Here is a 23,113-nt window from a genome sequence, read left to right on the forward strand (position 1 = left end):
AGAAGAGCAAAGGAGTGCTCAAGCGCTCTTTAGCTGCTCTTTTCTCCTCCCCAGAGCCCTCCCTGTAGGGAATGTATCACACCGTTAGTGTCTAATAAAGTCAAGTAATTTTAGGTTCATTGGTGCCTTGTTAATTGATCTTCATTTCCTGTTTTTTCACCTCAAAGCAAACACATCACTCACCCATGTGACAGCCTAGATGTTGATCTCAGGTTAAGTGCTTGCTCTTTCAAGCTTTTAGTGTCTTTATTTCAGAGAACCTTTCCCCATCTGGTTGCAATTGCAAACTGGGTCTTAAAAAAAATAAAATAAAATAATGGCGGATTGTATAAAATACTGCCATCAGCTGGAGGAGGTGATTGTCTTAAGAGTAAGTGGTGGACATAGCCTGTCCCCCAGGAGCCCATCTCTAAAATGCACCTGTGCACAGGAAAGATTCCACTCCACCAAAGGAACAGGTTCGGTGTGTTTGGGAAGCTCTGGCCTGGGCTGGGGGACCCAAAAGGAAATTGGAGACATTGGTATTTCTCCTGAGCATGGAGTAGGCCACTTAACACAGACTCTCTGGTTTCACTGAGAGAGGTCTTGTATGGAGATTCAGTACTTAGCAGGTGACTCATGCACTAAGGCAAGCTTAGGAGTCCTGGAAGGTTTTTACCTTGTTCTGTTTTGTCCTTGGGCTGTTTATTGCTTACCACGCGGGCTTCCCCCCACACTAGGCAGGAAAAAAAAAAAAGTGATTAAAGATATAGAAGCTCTCGGTAAAACTTTCAATCTCTCCATAAGACTGGACAATAAGAGTTCCCTCATTTCCAAACTCCTCTTCAAAGGAAGTCACCATTCAAACTGTACCATAGATTTTCCCAGGAATGTTACATAAACCTACCATCAGATCCCCAGCTGGGCTTGACGGGCAGTTGAGTGGTACAGTGCTTGCTCAGTCTGCTCAAGGATTTGGCTTTGATCCCCAGCAATCCTTAAAACAACAACAAGGGCAAAACAAAATAAACAAAACAAGTATGCATAGCCATTTAAAAATGCACACAACACATTATTGAATAAATGTTGTTCATTGCCTTGCTGTTTTAATTTAACAGTGGCTTGGAGATTATTTAGTGGCAGTGAGTGTTGCTAGACCTCCTAATGTGCTATGGCTACATAATGTCCCGTCACCTGGATGTCCTGTAATTGGCCTATTCATCCCTCTGTGGACAGGCTTTTAAGTCACATTTTGCTATTACCTGTGCTTCTCCACACGCCTGTTGTCTATGAGAGAAAGGGTGTCAAGAGAAAGACTTCCTGGTAGCGGAAATGCTGGAGTAAAGACTTCCCAAGAATTGCTAACTAGTCATCTGAAAGGATTACACAGTTTTCTCTTCAGTGTTTACACACACAGATGTCTGTGTCACCCCACAAGTTATCTCCACTCACAGCAGAAAGGACTCAAATGCTATTGATGTGTTTAGCAAGTCAGCAATTAGCACCCCACTTTTTAAAACAAATGGAGCTCTCATAATTGTAAGGTTCTTCCGAAGCAACCATTTCATAACAGTGTGTAGCCTGATCACCAAGCCTACCCGTGTTTTCCCCTTTCAGTACATCACATTGATTTTCTGTATGACTTTATCTGCTTAATACAAAGTGGGGTTGAGCAGTTATTTGTCTGGATTTGACCATTCCTTATCAAACATTTATGATTTAGCTTTCGCCACGGCGTCTTCTTGTAAGGTGTTTCGTATTTTTATCTTTTTCCGTAAAGGTAGGCTTGTGTTGACAACCCTGTAATAAATCTCTCTTGAAAGAGATGTGCAGAAGAGGAAGGAAAAGGACCGGGGCTCTGTGTGTGTGTGTGTGTGTGTGTGTGTGTGTGTGTGTGTGTGTGGCAGGGGAGAGGTTCCAGGAGGGACAGCGTGAATTGTATGTGGACTGATGTCATCTTTTATTAATAGTAATTGATGTCCTGACATAGCGCTTTGCAGAATATTAGGACCGAGTGCTTCACAGACAGCCACAGCAGGGGCTACGCTAAGGTTGGCCAATACATATGGGGGTGGGGGGAATACAGTGAATTTTAAAATGACATTAAAAACCAAAATTACAGCACAGGACACATTACCATTAATCTCCCCATTAACACTCCGCCTGTCACTTCTAACTTGCTTCATCCCATCCTTCTTGCCACTTTCTGAAGCAGTTCTGGAAGTCCTCTTTCCTGAGTGCCTTTACAAAGTATGGTAAAAAATATGGTCCGTGCTATTGTGGAGTGCCATTCTGCAGAAAGGCTCTCCCCGGAAAACATTAGGCTGTGTCCCCTCCACCCTCAGTCACTAGATCTGCCACTGTAATCTCCAGCTCTTCCCCAAAGTGAAAATGATCCAGGTTAACCATTCTGAATTGATTGAATGTGGGAAGTAATTGAAACTGGAAATTGAACACGCATGCAGTGCTGTGGCATGGCCAGGGCATGGCCAACCGAGAAGAGAGACGCCTCAAAGGGCAAGATGAGGCCAAAGCTGAAGACACCTGGCTTCACCCCCATTTAACAAGGTAGAGACTGTAAGTGCAGGCCTCTCACTCCTGTAGTGAAATGCAACATGGAGATCTCATCCTAAGACACTTACCCTAAATTAACATAAAATAGTTCTCCTAAATTAATGTAATCTGTTATTTGGAAGTCTTTGAACCACTCCCAAGATCCTGCTCAGTTTCTTGAGTTTTCCACTCTCACCCCTTCCTTGTTTGAAAAACTAAATACATACGGGCTGCCCAGTAATGTTCCTTGTCTAGCCCCCCAGAGTCTCGAACTCTGTTAAAGGGTTTTGATCCTCCTGGAGCCCTAAAATCATACCTCTGGTCTCATTTATTTAAGCCTCCACTGTACACTTGTTTGCGAGATTGGGGATCTTGGCCAGGCCCCCAGTAATTGAAGACATCAAGGCAGGTACTACAGTTTAACTAAAGATATGAAAGAAAACTTTCAGAACTGCTTCAGAAAGTGGCAAGAAAATGACAGTGTGTCTGTTACTGTAATAAATTATTTAAATTTAAATATTCACCATATATTATCATTATACTGTATGTCTAATGTTGGTCCAGCCAAGGCCAAATCTTACAACCTCCTCTTGTTCCTACATAGAGTGCCTGATGGCAAGTTCACCACAGTTCTCTGAGAGTCTTGTTCAGAATTTCATCTGCATAAGTGCACGGGATGAGACATCCATGCCCTTGATGCTGTCATTTGTTCCAGTTCTCTCTCCTTGAGAGCCTTTCTGGCCCTTTGAAGAAAAAACAATATGAAAAGTCTTTGCTCTGTTCTTGAAAACTCTACCAAACACCTATTCTGAATTTAACATCACGTGCTGGGGATCAGTCCCAAGGATTCAGGGCTGGATAAGACAGTACTACAAAATGCAGAGAACAGAAGCACTGTGGGAGGCTGTGTGACCTGGATAATCTTCCCCTCTACCCGAAAGTAGCGTGCATTGTCCTCTCAGCTGAGATGAGGCTGAGAAGGGAGGGGCGTCGGGCAGCGTCCTTCTCAGGCTGCGGTCAGGGGCTGCAGTCCTGGCAGGACTGGCCTGGGGAGGCTCTGCTCACCTCATGCCACAGCGCGTGGGCAGATCCACATTTTCAGAGGTTGTTGGCCTGGAACCTTGGTTCATTGCTGGCTATGGCTGCTGGGTTTTGCCACATAGGCCTCTCCAAAAGGTGACTCACAGCATGGTAGCCAGCTTCTGTTCCGAGTGAGAAAGGGAGAGAAACTCAGAGGCTGGAATCTTTTTTGAAATTAGTCTTGGAAGTCACATCCCACTGCTTTTTTATTGAGATACAGTTCAACACTGCAGCACTGTCCTTTCTATAGGGGACAATCAAAGGGTTTTTAGTATATTCACTAAGGTGCACAAGCATCCTAGCCATTCCAGAGCATTTTCATCACCCCCAAATAAACCCTGTCTGCATTAGGGTTACTCCATATTCTTACCCCAGCCTCTGGTAATCACTCGTTTTCTAGTCTGGGAAATTGCTATTAATGGGCCCATACATGGCCTTTTGTAATTGGCTCTTTTGCTTAGTATAATGTTTTCAAGGTTCATTCATGTTGTAGTATGTGTATTTCATTTCTTCTTACAGCCAAATAATACCCCGTTCTATAGATGTATCACATTTTGTTTACCATTCATCCATTCATATTGTCTCCACTTTGTGACTGTTATGAATGATATTGCTGTGTGAACATTTGCACATCTCTGGCTATTACAAATAATGGCTGCTATGAGCATTTCACAGAGTCGCTTCTGTATTCTTGTTATTATGAATAATGCTGATATGAATATCCATGAACAAATTATAATATGGGCTTATATTTTCATTTCCAGTAGCTTTTTATGACTTGCTATGACAATGGTATCCATAGCACCAGGGAAGTGGCTTCAAAGTTTTATATTATTTCAAATAAAAAGAGAAAAAGGAACTGGACAGTGATTATATATGTGATTGGAATGTGTTTCAAGGAGAGGACTTTTGCATTGCACCTTGAGTGCTGACAGTCCTACAAACATGTCAACAAAGAAATTCCCAGCAGAGATAAGTGCAAAGGCCCTGAGAGAGGAAGCAGCCACTGTTTCTAGCCCAGAGGAATGGTAGGCGGAGAGACTGAAGGGTGGGCAGCCACAGGTTGTAAATCCCAAGAAAGAAGTCATGACTTCTTTGTAATTGAAGTAAAAGCCATTGGAAGTGTTAAGTAAGCAGATGATAGAGTCTCACGCTTTTAAAAAGATGCCTACTTGCAGATGATAAAGGCAGGAGCAGAAGCTGTGGGCTGTGTTGGGTGTCTGGAGTCTGTAAGACCAATATAGGCACTGACACCAAGTGACAGTAATAGAAGTGGATTCCAGGACCATGCTTGCAGTTGTAGGTTGCCCTGACTCTGTGTCCGGGACCACAAGCCCCTAACTCTTCACGTCTGCGCCCTAGTGGCCATCAACAGCCTGGCCACCCGAGGGCACCTGTATAGGCATGATGGAGCTGCCACCAGTTCCACAGGTGGCAGGCTGGGGAGAAAGGACCAGCACACCCGACCATGGGTTCCCTGAGCCCCCTCCGTGGTCAGCCGGCTCCTTCCCAGCCTGTTTCCCAGAATGACGCCTTTGCTCGCATCTCCTTCACCAGCAGGGATTCCGAGCTTGTAAATGTCTCTCTTTTAGAATGTGAGCAGAGCGAAGAGCCGACTGTGTCAAACTCTGCACCCAAATATTTGATTATTTTCTGTTTTGCAGCTGAACCCCGTATGTCAGTCTCAGGGCCTCCGGGAAGAAGAGGCCTGCCAGGCAGCCAGTGGATAGAACTCTGCGTGGTGATGCATGGCGCACGCTCTAAATTAGGCTTCTTGAGGCTCAGTTACTAAAGTGGGATTTTCCATAATTATTACCAAGTAAAAATAGGAAAATAGATTTCAAGGGAAAAAAGTCACAGGCAAAAAGAGTCCAATTCTAAACGTGTGCATGTGCGTAACACAGAATTTGCCAAACATGAATAGGCACTTACAATGTGAGTCGAATTGGCTCTGTCATGTGTCAGCCTAATAGCCTAAACCCCGGTTCAATACAATGAACTTGGGAAGCTTTGCTTAATGAAAGAACTGACGTTTTCTGTGCGGTGGCTGCATTCATCAGCCCGCATCCTGTTCATTACACTACAGAGGGCTGCCAATGGGAATCGGTAGGGTCATCTATTAGGTAAACGTGATGGGGACATGTGGAGCCCTGTGGAGCTTTCTGCAGTGCTCCTGGTTACCGGGGTACTGGGCAGGGGGACGTGTTTCCCAGGTGGCGTGAGGGGTCTGGCATAATCTGGCCTCCCCATCCTGGTCCTTACATTGTTGGGACCCTGGAGAAAGGAATTTTTCATGTGATCGTGGTTTTACTTTACTATTGTGGGATTTATAGGGCAGTTCATAATTACTGAACTTTCTCTCCCCTTGAGCGCATGGCATGGCTGTCTTTCCCTGCCGTGTGGCTGAAAGTGGGGTGGGAGTGATACGCACCTCTTTGAGGCAGAGACTGAAAAGCTTAGCCTGGGTTATACTGCAGTTACTTTCGTTCTGCTATGGTAACCAGCAATATTCTGAATATCAGCTTCGTTGTCAAGGTAGATCTCAGGAGAAAGACCAAGATAAGAGCCTCGCTGGATCCAAGACAGGCATACAGAAGTAAGTTGTGCTTCTGTGCATGGCTGTGAGACACTGAGATCTGGGGCTTACGTGTTACCAGGCCCCAACCTGGTCCAGCCTGACTGCTTATTTCCACCATAAGGCCCAGAGAGATCCTAGTTTGACCATCAGAACACCTGAAGCCAGGTCCGCGGCTCACATGTACTATTCTTGCAGCCTGTTTTGCAAGGTTGGGATATTGTACTTTGCTTTTTTTAAAAGAATCATTCTTCAGATCTGCATATGTCGGTAAATTTCATTTCACCCACGGCACTGTTTGATCTTGATGTCCATTTGAAGACCGAAGCAGATTCCTTCAGCCGCAAGTAAGGCCTTGAGTCTTTGAGAAATGCAGACCAAACAAGATCTGCTGATTGGCAAGGTCATCTTGGGAAGGGCCGCTGTGGAGCAAGCAGCAAGTGCATTAATTCAGGGGGTTCGGTCCGTGCTTTGTGCCTCTTACCTAATGGGACTGTTTGGTCATGTGCTTTGCTGGGGAGATTGGTGATTGAAAGGAGATTTTAAAAGAAGAGATAAAAGTTTGCACTTAATTCTCCTGACCTGTCCCATTCTAAGGTTTGCAAGAAGGCTCCGTAGTACATTAAGACTTAAACCAGAAGACAGCTTCTCCCGAGACAGTGTCCATGTCCAGGGATTGACATAACAAAGGGCTTCAAGGGGGGTTGCAGGGAGGTAAGTGTCTATATGCTATCTCTAGCCCTCGAATGCAACTGCCTGCCAAATTACACGTCCCTTGCAAAATTGTCATAGGGTTTTGAATATCGAATTGTTGTGTGTTTATTTACTAAATTTATTCAAGGTTAAAACAGTATTTCCCCACACCCTCCCGCCATCAGGCCTCATCATCTCCGTCCCGCAGGCGGCGGCGCAGTGGTGCTGTGGTGTTCCACGCAGGTGAGCACCTTCTCTGTTTCCCTCGGTTAAGTGTCGGATGAGAAGCTGTATGAGAGCAGCATAGCAGCCAGCACGTGGTGTAAACACCGCACAGGAGAAGTCACAGGGCTTCGTTGTTGTCTGGCAGGTCAGGACGGGAAAGCAGCCTCTATCCTCTGCTAACTGCAGCCTTTGTCCTGTTCCTCAGCCTCTCTCAAATGCAGGTTTCTTTCCCAGCACACGGGACTCAGTGAGCCTCCTTGACACTGTCACCCAGCAGTATTAGCAGAGGCGAATTCATGCTGGCGGTGCCCTCAGCCTCGCCCCTGCTGCCAGTGGAATTGTCAGTGAGTGCCCCGTAGCACTGAACAAAAAATTCAGTGGTGGTGAATTTTATTTTATTTTATTTTTTTTTACATTTTTCAATTTTTTTTTATTTAAGGAGAAAAGAAAAAAAACAGTGAAGGGGTACAAGTTATACAGATTTACAGAAGAAAAAAGTGCGCAGTAGGAAATCACTAGTTAATGGATTACATATTGCCATCTTAGAAATAATTGTTCAAGTCACAAAACTAAAGCTTATAGAGTGGAATTCCAACAATGATACTGCAAACAGTTCTGTTCAATGATCCAATAAAACTCTGTGATATCATTTTCTATCTTATACACTTAAATATACATGCAGTTATATAGTTTAGAGCACTTTCTTTTCCTCTCTTTTGTACAATGACTATTACACATTTTGGGTTTCATTGCTCCCACGGTTCTTATTGCTTTTTTGGAAGAGAGTAAAACCAAATGTGACATAACAGAACAGAATCGGTCAAGTCAAAAGGGTGGACATAATAGATAATATAAAAACATAATACAAGGTGATCAACATTATGGTAAACATTTTTCAATTTTAAAGAAATTCTAAATTGATAATCTGAAAGCAAATAGTATTTTAAAACACAGTGGTTTTTGAAGAAGGAACATAAAACCAAATGTACAAAATTTCTCTTTTAGTTTTATGTGGAATTCTTGGAAGAAGTCATTCAGAAGAATTTGATTATGAAGATGTATTATTTCAAAATTAACATAATTGAAATTCATCTTACAAATATATATTTGATAAATATCTGCAATTTTGCCACCAAATTAAAATGAGAACCTAATATTTCAAAATCTGTAAGATCAAAACGTTCAGTTTAATAAAAACACTTACCCAAATATCAAAACTGTCAAGCTTACGAGTATAACATTAAAATCATCACTTCTTAGTTTCTCAGTGCAAACAGGCAAACATTGCAGTCAAACTTTTACGACAAAGAAAAATTAAGTTCCTATAAAAAGTCACATTTGGAGAGTCTGTATTTAATAAGAACATTAAAATTTAAATATCCCTTATGAAGGTTCAAATCATTAAGGTTTAGAAAACTCCAAATCCTGTGATTGCAGATTTGTCAAGGCAATTTAGCAAACACACCAGAAAACTGTTATTGTGCCAATATTTTATTAGCTTAACAGATCTATTTATTTAACAGGACCCTGCAGTCGTATAAAATACCTTTTATTTGGTGCACATGATGTAGCTATCTAAGGAACTTTGCATACTGGCATTGATTTCTGTTCCTAAGGAATTGTCATTTTATACCATTGTACAATCTCTAGTACAGTACTATGTGGTCAGGCAAAATTTAATCTGATATGTGGGTCGTTACCTGGACTTACACAGATTTTGAGACTAAGAATTTATTTCTCCAGATAGCCTAGTGTGCCCAAGATTTCTCACAGTAACAGTAAATCCAAGAGTTTCCACACAGACAGTCTCAGGTTCAAAAGTTCATTAAAAAGAATAACAGAAGTTAGTAAAACACAAAGCACCCACTGTTACATTTATCATTGGGACAAACTACTGATTTAAATCGAAGGAAGTGATGTATAAGGTAGAGTGTGGTATTGTCATGGTTGATGCATTGTGTCAACATGAGAATGTTAACTATGAGACTCAGCAGAAAGCTATGGTTACTTTGTAAACACCCTGTGCAAGAGAATGTCAAGGAGATTTTAGGAGTGCTACACCTTCCCTGGAGAAGGGAGGTGACCCGTGCACAATATAGGAGAGAAAAAGAGGCTTGCTTTTGTTCTGACTGCTTCTGCTCTCTGCTGCCCCGAAGTGTTGCCCCCGTTCCATGACACTCTGCCTTGGTGGTCATGGAATGAGACCTCAAGAAAAAGTGAGCTAAATAAACCTTTCCTTCCTTCATTCTATGTGCTGGGTATTTTGTTCCAGCAACCAGACAAAAGCAATCAAGACAGAATTTGGTACCAAGAGTGGCATCACTACCATGACCATATCTGAACATGTTTGTACAAGGACCTCTAGGAATGGCTTGTGAGAAGAGTGTGGAAAGCCTTGAAGATGTTGCCTGAAAAAATAAACCTGGAACATCTTAGGCTGTTCTGTATGGGAGATTCTGGTCAGAGCTCAGAAGACCAGAAGGCTGATAGAAATCCTGCCTGGAAAGACCAGCTTGGGTGGTTTCTGTGGAAAGAAGGACGACAGTGGTTGTTGGACTCCACCCGTTCCAGGGCTACTCTTTCAAGTGACATCTCCAAACCTTTCTGAACACTTCCCACAAGCCATTTCCAGCGACTCTTGAATAACATGGTTTAGTATGGTCACAGCAGTAACCAGTGGTGGTGAATTTTAAAAATGTATTATAGTACAGTCACATTGCCATTGGTCCCCCCAGGTCAGGCACACTTGTCCCATTGCTCTTGCCACTTTCTGAAGCAGCTCTAGCAGTCATTTTCTGTGATTGTCCTCAGTTGTGTGGTTATAGCTGCCAGAAGGTCCTGAATGGATTCAAGCATCTGCTTTTCATGGTCCTTTTGACCATGGGGAGGCCAGAATGCAGTGAGGAGGGGGAGGGAGACACTCTGTCATGTTCTAGGAGCCTGCATTCGGCTTGGTGACTGTCAGCCGCAGCCCCGACCACGTGTTTATCACACCTCCTGAAGACACGGAAGAGGGGCTTCAGAGCTGCTTCAGAAAGAGGCAAGAAGGTGGGATGAGTGTGTCTGAGTATCTGGAAGGGGACTGGTGCCACGGTGTCTTTCACTGTGATATACTTTAAAATTTAATTTAAATGTACACATTGTATTTTGATCCTGCCGCCGTACGATATGAGTGGGATGGCAGGCTCAGCCTTTAACACAAAATCCAGGGTATCCACAGGAGAACGAAGGAGGGGGCACTGAGGCAGCTGGCAGTCTTACACTACCCTAACCGGGGTCCTGACAGGGGCAGCCTAGAACCATCTTCCTTTGGTCCCCAGGATGAAGACCTTGCAGAGGGGCTATCCGGGACTGTCTGTGATGGAGCCCAGGTGGAGAAGTGTGTGGGTTCCAGAGCCAGACCTTTCTTGTCTGTAATCCCCACTGCTACAACGTAATAGTTTTGTAACCATGGGTGAGCTGGCTGTCCGCTCTGACCCCAGTTTCTCTACCTGTAAAGTGGACACAGTAGTCCTTGTGATCTCATTGTGTAGTGTTGTGGGTAGGAAAGACTGAGTTTTATGCATAGCACTGTGCTCAGTGAACATCTGGTGAATCCTCCTCAGTATAGATGGCAGTGGATTTCTTCAGCCCTGCTCGTCTGGTGGCCGACAGAGCATGTCCCAGATTTCACTGCTGGTGACATGTTTCCCCCAGCACACCTCGCCTCTGCTCTGTAATCTCGTGCAAAATAGGGTCAAAGGGTTTGTTCTCGTAATTAAAAACCCACTTCAATGCTTAATATAAACACAATCGCTTATTCAAAGAAACGGTTTATTTCATCTTCTAAAACCCCCTGCATGTAAAGTGTTCTCGTTCCATTTACCAGCAGCGAGGCACATACATTTGCTGACAGCTTCTGCAAGAACTCATGTGCAACTCCTTGGCATTTAAAGTTGAGGTTTCTGCTCCTAGTAGCAGACTTTCTTTCTTCTTTTCTTTCTTTTTCCCTCTAGCATACTAGGCAAGCACTATGCCACGGAGATCCCCTCGCCCCCAATCCTGTGGCAAACCTCCTTTCATAGAAGCAGAGCTGTCTCTTTCAACACCATTTTTAGACCTGGACAGGTTGGCATCACTATGTAATGAATTACCTCAAGATCAGTGTATATTTTCTAGGTACATTTTTGGTGGAAAATTTAACCTGAGATGATTTTCATAAAAGGATACTAATCTGAATAACCATCCCTACCCTCTGTTGTTCTAATGAACTTGTTTGGAAACTCTCTTTTGTTTCTCTGTCTCCTGCCCTCATATCAGATTGAATTTGCTTGTTCTACAGGTCACCTGAACTACGGGGCTGTAATCAGTGGTCCCCATCCTCTTCCTCTGAGTGCTGCTTCATGGTCTCTGGGGTGTGCCTGTGGACCCCATCCTATTGCACCCTGCCAAAGCCTATTTTAAATACAGGTAGCCATCAAATCACGACTCAGTTCTTACACCCCACACACATCTCTCCTTCTGTTATTCATGAGTTCCTTTGGGCCTGCTTTGAGTAGTACTTTCAGGACAGGAGCCACAAGGTACAATGCCATTAGGCAGCCAGAAAGGATGATAGAAGCTTCTATCTGTTTCTTTGTCCACTATTGATCATGTGTCATTTGTGACTTACTATTGTGTTCTTGTCTTCTTACTTTGAGCTGGCACTCAGGACTTAAGAATGAATCAGAAGCCTTTAGTTTAGGAAGGCCGAGACATTGAGAATAGTCAGCAGTGAGGAAAAGGCATCTTACCTTTCCCAGGTATAGCGGAGTGAATGCGGGTGGGAGGAGGGCAGAGAGGTACAGAGAGGAAGCGTTACCAGGCAGGAGGCCAAGCATAGGAGGAGTGCTTGCAGATTTGCCCCAGAGGTTGAGCGATGGGGAAGGACACAAAGCAGGGTCCTCCTGAGCAGTGGCATAGTGTGTGCTGCAGCCCTGACATGGCCTGTACAGTGCATCTGACTTTCCCTGAGGAGGCAGGATGGCCAGGTGAGCAGCGCTCCAGTGTTTTCTCCACCAAAGCTCTAAGTAAGACATGGGGCCTTCTCTGTTTTAAACAGGGAGCGACCTTAAAAAGGCAGCTTGGTTTCAGAATTGTTGGAGGTGCTGAAGGAGTAGTTCTGTGGTTAGTCTCCAAGAATAGCTCCCTGAATAATACAGAAATGATCCACCAGGGAGCACCTGCCACTGAAATCCTGACTGGGTGGCTAAGCCACACCTCCTGCACTGATGGGACCTCCCGACTATGCTTCCAGGAAGGTGGAGAATGAGTCTCTTGGTATTGGAAATAGAAAGACAGAGATCGTGGCCCATGACAGAAGGAAAAGCCCACAAAAAGCTAGATATGCCCTCCCTCATACCTTTGTCTGTGTGATACATGACAACATCTAACAATTGGGAGGATGGTTTTACGTCCACGATTAAAGCTACAAGGGAGTTCCAGAAAGGTAGTTTTAATTTTACCACTTCTTCAACTAGGCTAGTGGATATCAACTAGACTAGCAGATATCTTGATATGGCTTTATTCAGATATTTAAAAATGCAGATATTTAAATGATTTTGTCAGATTTAATTAACTCCTTTTCCAGAAGACAACATGACAAAGGTGCAGAGATGCCCTCTTAGGAGATTTCACAGTGTCTGGGCACTTTTTACTGTCACAACTGAGCAGAAGCAGTAATGCTCCTGAATTCTGGTGGGCAGTGAACAGAAGTGCTGCTAAACATTCTTCAGTTCACACAACATCCCCAACCACAAGAATTACCCAGCCTCAAGTAAAAAAAAAAAAAAAAAAATGCTGAAGCCAACAAGGTTTTGTTTAAGGAAAAAGCAAAATATTTTCTCTGTTTCCCTTTTGTGCATGTACCACTGTTTCATAGATGGATTTTCATTATTAGAATGAATCCTCCGGAAATGGTAGTCTTGTGTCCCTTCATGTTCTGCACCAGCTGTGTATTTTGTTTTGATGGGATTCTTTCTCTTCCCATCCCCAGAGGCAGGACAGAAGGACTAGGCAGTGGCAGACTTCTTTCTGGCTGCCTTGGAAGCTGTTTCTATTTTCAGGGTTTCTTGACATCCGTGGGCCAGGTTTAGCTCTCCCCTCACACCTTGTCTCCTCTTCTCTCCCACCAGCAGGTCCAGCTGGAACACAGCCAGGCCACCTGGGACTTGGCAAAATCAGGTGGCTTGTGGTGAGTTACCAGCCAGTCTTGGGTTACACCCTTGCATGTTTTCCTGTGCATCTGTCTCCACTGACTGTCCCATGGTTCAGAGAGGGAACATCTTGACTAGCTCTGCAGTGACTCTAGTTTATCAAGGAAGTACACAGTGATGCCATCATGAGCCTCATGATGCTGTGGGCTTGCCTGGTGCCTGGCTTCGATGGGATCTCTCAGACCTGGTGCCTGAGCCACTTAGGGACCATCAGGCTTGTGACTGGAAATCCACCTGCCTCTCATTGTGGGTAACCCTGTAACAGTTGGTTACACATGCTGCAGATCTTACAGCCCAACGAGAGGAACCCAGAAGGATGCTGTACTGGCTGATAGTCAGATTTTTGGTTTTAGTCAGATTTTTGTTGCAGTGTCAAATATCTGAGACAAGCCATTTAAAGAAGAAAAGGCTTGTGTTGGCTCATGGTTTCAGAGGGTTTAGTCCTGAAACAAACACACCTTCCAGGGCAGCCAGGAAAAAGAAATCCTCATTATAAGTCACCGCCCAGGCCTTCTTCTTGCCTCTGGGCATGGGAGGAGAAACAATTCATCCCTCAATCGAACAAAAACAAGCAAAACAACAGCCCTAGACGATTGGTGAGCAGGAAGAAGGGACACAGGACAGCTCTTCCCAGAGGATCCATTCTAACAGTAAAAATCTATTGGAGAAAAAATGTACATGTGTGGAGTGGACTAGCTCCCATGGCGGAAGATCGTGATGGAAGGGCACGGCAGAAGAAGACTTCTCCCTCATGGCAGCCAAGCAACAGAAAGTAGATGAAGATCCAGAATGTATGGACCAGGGAAATACAGTCCCTTTGAGCCACCCAAACACATCCAGAAGCCTGCTTTCCTCATCCCCTAGTTGCCTCTCAAACCAACCAAGTTGTCCATCAAGATTAACCATCCCAAACAATGCCTCCCCATTTCATCTCTCCACGGAGAGCTGGATGTGACCTTACTTGAACACAAGATCTTTCAGATGCTATCATACCAGGTTAGGGTAGGATTTAACCTCAACTGCAGTGTCCTTAGAAGAGGCAGAAAAACACAGAATATAGTGTGAAGATTGGACTAGAGATTGGAATTGTGCGTCCAGTGCTGGGGACAGCAAGGACTGCTAGTCATCAGCATCAGCTGAAGAAGAACCCGGGGAAGTTTCTCCCTCAGAGCTTCCAGAAGGGTTCAAACCTGTGGACATTTGTGTCTCAGGCAGATGGCTTCCTGAACTGTGAGGTCATAGCCGAGACATTTCTGCTGTGATGTCAGCCTTTTTCTGATGTCAGAAATGAATACAGATTCTGGAGTGGCTTAGCTTACTTAATACAACTCCATCAGGTGGTCCTTAGCATTGCTTCCAGATGGCCACCACTCTGAAGTTGGATGCTGACCTGGTTCTCTGCTGGTGCTCCAGAGCCCTGGTTTCCTTGTCTATAAAGTGGAGATTCCCTCTGTCCACTAAATGGAGACACCATATGTAAAGCAGTTGGCAAGACGCCTGGTTCCCAGTAAGTGACCAATAAATAACTACCCTGATTATCATTGCTATCATTTAAAATGTAAATATATTTAAGAATGCACCGTCAATATCCAATTACCCTTGCTAATATAGAGGAGTAAAGGTATGGATTGCAAAATGCAGTCTACCCTAGCAAATTGGTTTAATTTTAGCAAGTGGGGAGATGGACAGACATGTGCTTAGTTTTGGGGAGTGCATTTATTCACTCAAAGCCCACTGTGTCAGGGTATGGCCTATACTGGGATAAGGAACAAATATAATTTTAGACCATCTGTGGATAACATCATTCACTCTTTGGTGCTTAAGAGTTAAATATGACGCTAAGCAGTGAGACCCTGATTAAAATCTACTCTGTCATTTTTTACCACTCCCTTTTTCCCAAGAGTTGAGAAAATCAGGATAGTAGCAGATATCTTGATATGGCTTTATTCAGATATTTTAAAATGCAGATATTTAAATGATTTTGTCAGATTTAATTAACTCCTTTTCCAGAAGACAACACGACAAAGAAATTCTCATGCAGCTTTGTGGGATCTGCATCTCTCTCTCTCTCTCTCTCTCTTCCTTCCTTCCTTCCTTCCTTCCTTCCTTCCTTTCTCTCTTCCCCTCTTCCTCTCTTCCTCTTTCTTTTTCTTCTGTGTTCAAAGTCACAGCTGAGAGCAGGAAACCCTCCCAGATACATGTGAATGCAAGTTAGGGGCATTTCTGATGAAAATCCAGTGTGGGAGGCCACTGTTCCTGCTGACACTGTGCTCTGTAGCCAAGTGTGATGATCAGAAAATGTGCATACTGAAGAGACCATGAAGCAGCAGGAAGGGTTTGGTCATTTTGACCAAGACTGGAGTGTGAGAGTGCATGTATGTGTGTACAAATGCACACTCCTTTTGTTCAGCCTTCTGTGGGCATCCAGGGGTGCATAGGTGTGCCAGGTGGCAGGCAGGTGATTATGACCACTGTGTTTCCAAACTGTGCCCAAACCGCACATTATCAGTTCATTGCAACTAGAGTAACCAGATTTTATCCTTTACAAGGAGAACAGCCAAAAAGATACTTAAATAAAAACGACTGGATGGAGTTTTAAAAGACAAAGTGACCACAGAGGTCCCCAGAAGACCATCCCTGGTCTGGAGCCCCCCATTTCGAGGGCCAACATTTGTACTGATTATGGCCTGACAGCTCTTGAGTTTCCAATGATAACAGCCATCTGACTTGATCGGAGTTCAATGGATTTTCACTAAAATAGAATCATCGCCTTGGTGATGGATAGAAAAAGTAAAGCAATACATCCTGATAAATGCTCTGCCTGCCTCCTTCCTCTCCCCGGCGGTGACCTTGCACAATCCATAAGAGAGCGGAGGCAGAGCCCGGGCCACCGCCGCAGCACATCAGGACTTGGAAATTTAAGTAGCTTTGAAACTCATCAATGGGGTGAAGGGGGAATGGTCTGAGAAAGCAATGGATCATGCTTAGAGGGCTCGGAGGGAAGTAGGGTATGCTGAAGGTCAGTGAGCAGGCATGTCCTGGAGGGACGGCCAGCGCGCTCATTTTCATTCATGGGAGGCTGTGGCCCTGTGATGTGAGATCAGGAGAAGACTACAATGAAACCGGAATTTTCAGAGCCTGTGATTTCTTCTCTAGAGTGAAGAATAAGCAGGAACCTAGAGCAAGAGGGTGCCCTGTCCTGGGCTCTGCCTCCTGGTAGCAAGGGTGGGTGTACCAGGCGTCCGGAATGTTTCAAATCTGATTTCCAATTCAGTTACCTTAGCCACTTGTGGACGCTTTAAACATTATTGATCACCAGCAATCACACCATTGCTGCAATATGAAGGAACCACATCTAAAACAGGACAGCCTGGAGACCCGAGGACTAGTTGCATCCCCAGCCCCCAAGTCCCGTACCCCAGAATGAAAGAGATGCTTCTGGGTGGTTGAATGGCCAAGAAGTTAGAGGTTGGCAGGCACCCATTAGGGTTGGTTACAACTTGCTAAAGGAAAATATTAAAATAAAAATTAGATCATAAATTTGGAGCCACGGTAACCAAGCCTAAAGTGCAAATTGCCAAACAAGTCAAGAGACTCATTAGCATTTTATGTAAATCAGTTATTACTGTTCTCCACTTCCTTAATTATCCATGTTATTTCAATACAACCCTTTCTTTGATGTCCCAATTCTATATTTAAATAGTGCAAGATTTCTATCGTATCCTCCCGCAGAGGTTTGTGCCATGCAAAAAACATGCCAAGAGCAGCTCTTTCCGGGACTATAGGGAAATGTTTAATTGGTTCATCCCATTTGAGTTATGAGGGCGTATTACTGAGCACATAAAATCAGAAACATGGAAAGCACTAGCTTGGAGAAGTTTACTGAAACCTGCAAGAGACCACTTGAAATCTTGCCCGCAAGACTTCAGATTCGCGGTGGGAACTAATTCAAAGCGTAATTTTGCAAACTTCATTGAATTCTGGTAAACAATCGATTTATAATTGAAATATTTGGAAATAAAATCCTGTGACCATCTTCCCTGTGGCACACAGAGTTGTTCTTTTGGTTGGATAAAGAGAGCACAGGTGACAGAGAGAGGAAGAGATGTAGCCGGAGGAGCAGAGGAGACACAGTCTCTGCCCTCACACTATTACAGAGTAAGTTCACTGATTTCTTTTCTCGTCTATCTAAAGTTAGTAAGAGACTCACAAGTCACAAGAGTTTGAAATAGCAGCATAGCCACAGAAAACTTAACACCTTTTTGTGTAGCTGTAGGCTGTGTACTCTGCCATCTGCCTTTCTCTTCCTGCTGGCCACCTCATAACCCAAACTGCCTTTCAGATACTTTATTTAAAAAAATAAGAATCAAGGAAAAAAGTCTTTGAACATGAATTGTGACTAGAGATGGGGGAAATCTGCCCTTCCCTTGTGTATTTGAGCCATCGCTCTGTCAGATCTGTTTCCCTCCTGGAAGAAGTAACAGATCGGGTGCAGCTGGTACACAGTGTGGGGTCCACTGCCAGGCAGACTCAACTCCAAGGGCATGCAGTGCGTGGGCCTCTCTCACATCTTCTACCTGAGTGTCCCCTCATGAAATGCCTTTAGCAGTGCTATGCTGAGGGGTTGTTAGTGAAGTGTGTGTTAATACATGCAGTGTTTAGTGGATAGTAAGCACTCAGAAAATGGCCGACTTGAGCTCTAGGACACGTATTGGACAGAATGTTTGCACAGATGATGAGATTGTGACACGAATCCTTAAAACATTCATCAGCATAAGAAGGATTATGATTATGCATATTTAGCAGATAGGAAAATGAGATTTCCAAAGACCTGGGATTTTAATGCAAAAGTTTTCCAAGCTTTAGATAACAGTCATACAACATGGTAAGCATACAATTAACTAATTTAAAAAATCAGGGTTTCTGTATCTATCTGCTTCAGTAATGTTTGTAGAAAACTCATCTTTGCATGCTAAAGTCCTTTCAGTTTTAACCTGGTTGACTGGCTACTAATTTAATAAATTCTTTTATGGACCTTGGCATGTCCCAGGCAATTCTCTAAGTACTTATAACTAGTAATTCATTTTACCATGTCACATAAACTTATTTTGTGAGCCAGTATGGAGTTTTGTTGGAAGGTTCCAAGACTCTGGAAAACTGGATCTCTCCCTTCCTAGTATTTAGAATCTTAGCTATCCCTGGGTACTAGCCCCTTGAAAAGAAAAAGAGAGAAAAAAAAAAAAAAAGAAAAGAAAAGAAAAAAGAATAGTAAGCTACATTTTTTAAAAACATGATTTTCTGACTAGACATATGGCATATCCATTATGGAAAAATTGGAAAATATAAAAGTTGTAAAGAAGCAAAAGAAATTTTGATGCTTTAAAAATCTTTATACTGTTAAATTAAATCCAAGATGTTAGTGGAAAGAAAAGGCACTAAGAATTTTTCCAGCTTTTCCTATATTTTTCTTGTTTTATGAGTTTGAGAGTAATTCAGACAGCATGTGGACAGAAGGTTTCTAAGGGACTCAAGTTCTTTAGCTCTGTATTTTCCCTATCTTGGATTTTTGTGTGGATGTAAAGCTAGCATCCAGCAGAAAGTATCCTCCATACTCCTAGTCCAAATCAAAATGCAGAAAGTGACATGCCACTGTCCCCAAGAGAAGAATGCCTCAGACCTTGGCCCTTCTGCGCCGGGCCTGGTTCCCTGTTCCATCTCCTCCCTGGGGCCCTGGTAGCGCGGACTGTTGTCAGCTCGCCCTGTGTCTGTTTTCTTTGCCCTGGGACTTCCTGCTGCAGAAAGCATGTTGCTGATCTGAGAACCTGCCTTCCTCTCTTGACGGGGATGGGAGGGCTTCATAACCAGAAAGCACATTGTTCCAAGTCTGAAAGTCTACAATCTAAAATCATCATCGTGTATTTTCATCAGGATGAAAAATCAGGCGCTCTGCTCTGTGCAAGGTTTTATTAATGATGTGCTGTCAGGGGCTGGATGTTCTGCATATTTGCATATTAAACAGCTGAGTGAAGAAACATTCCTTTTATTGCTGCAGGGAATAAATCAGTTTAAAGCAAGTTCTCATCATTTATACTCCTTTCAGCTAAGTCTTCTTTTATTGAAATAAATTGTTGAAGTGCTTTGCTCATTCTTTGAATACTGATGAAATTTACCTTGATAGGACCTCGGGAAAAATAATATTTTCTTAAAGGTGCAGTATTGTTCCATTTTTGAGTATTACTTTAATACATTATTGATAAGTTAATTTAGAAATATCAAGTGAAAGGAGAAGAAAAACAGGTTTGAATAAAGGTAGTGTTTCCTCTGGGTGATTTTGCCAAATGCATTTTTATTGGCAATGCTCTAGCAAAAAAAAAGCAACAAAAGCAGTTCTTATTAGTAGGGAGTTACTTTTTCTTTCCTTTTTTGAAGCATGTTTTTCTTCATGAACTATGAGCTGGTTTTATATTCAAGATACAGTGGACAGTTTTTTTAACCCCTCTCATGGACCCCAAAGCCACTGTCCCCTGGGCAGTCAAAGGAGAGGTCCCAAGTAATCGGATTATTTCCCAATGTGACACAGATTTCCTGTGTGTCTTGGGGAAGAGTCCCAGGCTATTGAACAGAATCTTTGGAAATAGCTTGGGTTCTATGGTGTACTGGTTATTTACTGTCAGAAGTTGAAAACTCACTTGTTAGGCTATTTATGATGTGGAAACAGTTTTTTAGAAAATATTTTGGACCACTCGTGGCTTTGAAAACTTTTGATTGTAATCAACATCTTTTGACTTGGGGAATTTCAGAGAGAAAGTCAGACTTCCTGCTTCTGTGGGAAAGGGAAGAGATTATATAATCCCAAACCTTGTCCCTTGTAGGAGTGGCACCTGCTCCGGAAGGGGCATGCCCTCTGGGGTTGCTGCTGTCCCACTGCCACCTGTCATTCACAGCGATTCAAATTGGTCTGAGCCATTTGGTACATTTTTGCCCAAATGTCTGCTTTTCAGAGACACTTGCCCTGGCCACTGTATAACAGAGTGAATTTCTTCCTACGTTGTCTCTCTCTTGCTTTATATTTCCTCATAGCATCACCAGTCCACCAATCACCAAGCACCACCAATGTCCATTTGATAACTGTTTCACCCCCTCTTCCCTACGGGAAAGCAGATGCCATGAAGGCTCGGGTTCTGGCCTGTTTTGGTCCCTGTTGTGTGCTGTATTTCATCCATATCCATGCCTGGCCCTTAGGAGACAAAGTATGTGCTTAATAAATATAGACTCGGTGGATGCATGGATGGATGTATGGATGGATGGGTGGATTTATCAGCTTACAGATAAATCTCAATCTCAGTCTTATAGGAATCAACAAAACCATCACTGTTAGGCTATATGTGGGCTGCAGCATGGGAGGAAAGATGCACAAGGCAGAGCTGTAGCACTCAGGAAGCTGATTCACGTGCACTCCACACCCCAAAATTTAGCATGGATCAGTGAACCAGTTTGAACATAGGTGTGGATTGTGAAATATAAAAACACGTGGAAACTTGACGTGGAGAATAGGGAAGTCTTGCTAAATGCGATTGGTTCTGAAGTAGGAATGGAAGTGGGTTGGAGTTTGGACCACAGGCTAGAAGGGAGGTGTGATAGAAAAATTCTCTTTGTTCAGATACGCCCTCTAGGCTCCACACTCATCTGCTCATTGACCCCATGGGGGAACCCCATAAAGAGGTATGTTCTTCCCTTTTTCACCCTGGGAATAACTGAGGCTCAGCAAGGTCCATCCACCTCCCCAGGAAACACTGCACATATTTTGCAGAAGAAGCCTGTGTGCAAAGTCATTTCAACTTGGTGCAGGCCCTTTTCTTCTGCATGCACTGCTCCATCCCCGGAGGAGGGACCAGAAATGCTGGTGACTGCAGAGCCTGTCTTGCTGCTGTCCCACTGCCACCTGTCATTCGAGATGCTCAGGTTCCATTTGGTGAAACAAGGCTGGTGCAGTGAGTGTGGAGGCTCCAGGGCTTCAGCCCTGGGCATGGATTGGGTGAGACCGACCTGCTGTGTGAGAGATGGAGGTGGTTTACAGGCATCTTAGACTCTAGGGTCTATTTCTCATCACGGTGGTGACAAAGTAGAGGGTAGAGACATGGGTCAGGCCTTCAAAGATCACACAGCAAAGGATGACAGTTATATTAGCACATCTTCTTCTCTTTCCCGCTCTTCCTCTTCTTTGTCTTCTTCATTATGAAACAGTCAGAAGCTCCTTGTCTCAGTCATTTTCCTCTCTGCTGAGCCACAACGTCCAACATTGATAATTTAAAGGAAAAGAGGTTAACCTGCTGCCCACGACAGGACAGTATGGCAGAGAGGCATGGTGGAGGAGAGCTGCTCAACAGGGCAGGGCAGACTGGAATCAGAGTCACTGAGCAACTGGGCCAGGAGATGATGTTTCTGGGTCATGCCCACTGAGTAGACCTCACCTCCTAAGCAAGTCACCCATAATACCCACACAAGACAGGCACCTTCCAAAGGTCCTGCCCATGATTTTGTTGGGCATTGGGGAACATCTAGATATAAATCATAACATTGCTCTTCCTGTTCCCTGCAGGGGAAAGCTCTGTCTCCATATACATCATTTATGACGTAAGAGCCTTATTGTAACTGGAAAATGCACGTGTAATAACAGAGTAACGCCCAAACATCCTCCCTGATGGCCATCAGGTGGACACCAGCATGCTTGCTGCTTGGAGGAATAGATGCTCAGATGCAGCACTTTTAGGACAGCATTGGCATTGTCTTTGCTTTGGTAGCACTCTGAGCACCAGCTTCCCAGGATCGCCCATACAAAGGCAGCCGAGCACCCTGGGGCTCTGTAAACCATGGAGTTGCAACAGACCTGGCAACCTGGATGTGTAACTTCATTTGCTCAGTTCTGCTAACCTCAGTTTATGCATATGTCATATGGGCACAGTAAATCATGGATTTAGAGTGCATTTTATGTAAGGAAAGACATGCAGGCTGTCCAGTACACAAACTGGCCAGTGCACCTGTGCCAGCATTTCAACTGAGATTTAAATAAAATAGAGGCCCTTATTCACAGAGTTAAGCCCGCTGTGCGTAGCAACTACCACATTGGACATCATAGACACACTGTGGGTGTCATTATGGGGGTCACTGTGTTACAGTAGAAAGTTCTAGACTGGACTGGACGAGAATAAAGCCCTGAGCCCAGTGTCCATCACACTGTATGCTGAGCTAGTCCTTAATTTTATTTGCATTCATCTATAAAGAAATGAGAGGAGAAATCTGTGTACCTGAAGCAGGACCCTGTTCATCATGACTTCCAAAAAGTGGAGTCCATGTCAGCGGGTAATCCCTCCATAGACAAAGAAAAAGGAAAGAAATAAAGAAGCCCAGTGTGGTAAAATAGATCTCTGGCTGTTAGGGTCCCTGGGGACAGACACAGGCTTGAGGGCTCCTGATCTGATCTCAGGGGAATCCTGAATTACAGGTGTTAACCTGATTAGCCCACTCCTGGCTCCTCATTAATTGCCCAAAGTGAACAGGACAGTTTCCAACACTCAGCACAAATGCTTTCGTGTTGACTCTGCTGCTTATTGCTTAGTGGCCTCAGAAAGTTACTCTCCAAGTCAGGGTTTATTTTCTTAAATTCTTGGTTTGAGAACTCTGTGGAGTGGCTGCTGAGCTCTTGGGCCACATCCCTAGGGTCCTTAACTCTCCAGGCCTGGGGCCCAGGATTATGCATTTCTGCTGAGGCTCTCTG

General features: G+C 43.9%; 1 protein-coding gene across 3 annotated transcripts in view; it reads left to right on the top strand.

The window, feature by feature from the left end:
* The window catches only part of Wwox (WW domain containing oxidoreductase), an 895,605-nt gene that overhangs the window by 445,449 nt on the left and 427,043 nt on the right, over positions 1-23,113 (top strand). The window contains exon 9 of one of the 3 annotated variants that reach the window (XM_063246722.1): positions 1-18,604. This exon is cut by the window's left edge and continues 17,637 nt beyond it. The exons of the other annotated variants lie outside the window; for them this stretch is intronic. The gene's annotated coding sequence lies outside the window, so the exon portion shown is untranslated. Of the gene's footprint in view, positions 18,605-23,113 lie in introns of those variants that run through there. 3 annotated transcript variants of the gene reach the window in all.

Source organism: Cavia porcellus, unplaced genomic scaffold (assembly GCF_034190915.1).
Source record: "Cavia porcellus strain 051 isolate PalLab524CR breed Dunkin Hartley unplaced genomic scaffold, mCavPor4.1 scaffold_4, whole genome shotgun sequence".
Lineage (NCBI taxonomy): Eukaryota > Metazoa > Chordata > Mammalia > Rodentia > Caviidae > Cavia > Cavia porcellus.